The sequence below is a fragment of the Chenopodium album genome, chromosome 27, assembly GCF_948465745.1.
Source record: "Chenopodium album chromosome 27, dcCheAlbu1.1, whole genome shotgun sequence".
Lineage (NCBI taxonomy): Eukaryota > Viridiplantae > Streptophyta > Magnoliopsida > Caryophyllales > Amaranthaceae > Chenopodium > Chenopodium album.
Window position 1 is genome coordinate 18,701,580 of NC_137860.1, and position 2,868 is coordinate 18,704,447.

General features: G+C 39.7%; 1 pseudogene; it reads right to left on the bottom strand.

Moving 5' to 3' along the window:
• Window positions 1–1,469: 1,469 nt before the first annotated feature.
• LOC145621721 (small nucleolar RNA R71) lies at window positions 1,470–1,568 on the bottom strand (annotated as a pseudogene).
• Window positions 1,569–2,868: the final 1,300 nt, after the last annotated feature.

Below are 2,868 nucleotides of genomic sequence, written 5' to 3' on the forward strand. Positions count from 1 at the left end.
TTAAATGTGACAATTGTATTGGAGATCTACTCTTTTATCAATGAGCATTTCTAAACTCTATCTCATTTATTGCTTTGTTTAATATTCATTGTTTTGATTGATTGATTTGATTGGAATTTTATGATTTGATGATTGATTTTGGATATTCATGTTTGTATTGGTAGAATTGATGATAATGTTTGAGTAGTTGTTTGGTTAGGGATTTGGTGAAGCTTATGATGTAATGAATTGATGTAAATTGGGGATAATTGATGGAGTTGATGATGTGATTAAACTTGGTTGATTGATCATGTGCATGTGTGTGATTAATTAGAGAGTAGATAACTTTGATTATTGCACTAGATTGCATTGTAAGTTCACATTGATACGGACCATTGATTTGTGGCTTGCATTTACACGATTGAGGTGTCTTGTGATGTTTCCTAGCTAGAGTTTATCGTAGTTGACGCTAGTTAGACCTCTAGGAGAATAGCTTGACATGCTCTTTTGGTTGCATGATTGATTTTCCCTCACATTGCTTGACTTAGTCGACTTTCCATTCCAATTTGCTATGTTCATTGCTATTATTTGCGGATCCTAATCCCTAGCTCTTATATTTGTTTGGTTTCTTCGTTTTAGTAGTTGTTAGAGTCACCTTTTATCTCTTGTCTTCGACCTAGCTTAGGCATATAATTGGAAGCACTTAGGCATTACCGTTCCTTTGGGTTCGACCCTTGACTTACCTCTATACTTGTATTTAGGTTTGTTGAGTGTTTATAAATTTTGTTTGGCTTAGGGAAGATTAGCCCAACGACCTAGTTTTCCCCACGTCAAAATGGCGCCGTTGCCGGGGAATGGTGCTTGAGTGCATGTTGTTGTTGAGTCTATTTCATTTTGATAAAATACAAAAAGATTTCGTTTCTTTAGGCTACACTTGTAGCCGTGCTACTAATATTTTTGTTTGAGTTTTGCATGCATAGAACCCGTGATCGTCCCCTTGATCCGGAAATTGAGAGGACTCTTTCAAGAAGAAGAGTGGATAATAGATCCTTGGCTTATAGCTCTTCAAGTGAAGAAGAAATTCAAGAAGAGCAAGGAATGGGTGAAAATCCTAGAATAGCCTTGAAGGAGCTTGGAGTGCCCGGGGCATATAGGTTTGAGAGTGGAATAGCTCCACCTACTACCCCGGCAAATGACTTCGAAATCCGGCCGGCAATGATCACCTTGATTGAGAGAAGGCAATATAGTGGGGCTAAGAATGAGAGCCCATTGAACCATTTAAAAGAATTTGAAAAATATTGCAACACCACCAAAGTCAATGGGGTTTCTCAAGAATTCATCCGCCTCAAGTTGTTCCCTTTCTCTCTATTAGGAAGATCTTTGGAGTGGCTAGACAAAGAGGTGAAGCCCAACTCCTTGAGAACTTGGGACGATGTTACTAAGGCTTTCTTATCCCGTTTCTATCCCCAAAAGAAGACGGCGGAGGCAAGAGCCTTGATTCAAGGGTTCAAGCAAAGGCCGAGTGAAAGCCTTTACGAAGCATGGGAGAGATTCAAAGAGTATCAAAGGGAGTGCCCTCACCACGGAATCCCCACATACCAAGTGATCCAAATCTTCTATGGCGGTTTAAGTCCCCAAGGCAAGTCATGCCTTGATGGAGGGGCCGGGGGCCCTATCATGAACAAAACCGAAGAAGAAGTTGTGGACATCATTGAGGACGTGGTGACATATTATAGGGATTGGCAAGATGGGGAGAGGGACTCTTCAAGCAAGCAATCTTCATTGTACTCGGTGGACCATCTCAATGCAATCAACAACCTTTCCTCCCAAATGACAAACTTAGGAAAGGAGGTCACCGCAATCAAAGCTAAGTTGGAGATCACTTCTTCCTCTTCTCAAGCTTCGAATCTTCCCTCCCAATTTAAGGGGAGAGGTACTCCTTCTAACTCTCAACCCCCTCCTTCTTCACATAATATGCCTTTGGGTTGCTTGTTTTGTGATGCATGTGGATCGTATGATCATGACTCTAGTGCTTGTCCTAATGAATGTGTTGATGAATTTGACAACAATGAGTGTGAACATGTTAATTTTGTGTCAAACAACAATGTTCAAAGGTTTGATAATCAAAAAGGCCAATGGAATAGGAATTACCAAAACCAAGGCAATTTTGACAACTATAATCATAATGGTGGTTATAGGAACCAAGGGAATCAAGATTCTCGTGGTAACCATAACCAAGGTTATAGTAGCCAAAATCAAAGCCAAAATTATGGTAATCAAAATCATAATTATGGTAATCAAAACCAAGGTTATGTAAATCATAACCAAGGTAATGGAAACCATAATCATGGTGGTGGTAACCATAATCAAGGTTATGGTTCAAATCAAAATAGGAGTAATTAGAACAATCAAGGAAGGGGAAATTTTCAAAACAACGCTCAAAGAGGTCCCCCACCCGGTTTTGTTCCAAAGACTCAAGGTGAAAATTCCTATTCACAACCTTCTTCTCCTAGGACTACTTTGGAAGAGTTGATTGATAATCAAACCAAGATCATTAACACCTATATGGCGGTTAGTGATAAGAAATTCAATGAGATGATGACCCACAATAAGATGCTTGAGACTCAAATTACCCAATTAGCAAGCACTATAAAGGATTTTGCTAGTCCTTCATCTTTGCCTTCCCAAGGTGTTGAACCAAAGAAACCCGTGTACTCTATTGCCACAAGTGGTGGAAATGATTTTGATGAGGGAGTTTCTTGTTCAAAAGAGGGAAGAGATGAGAGTGGTGCTAAGGAGAATGAAGTGGAAAGGGTTGAGTCTAAGGAAATCTATTGTGAGGTTGACAAAAGAGAAGAGTGTGTTGTTGAAAAGATGAGTGAGGTAGAG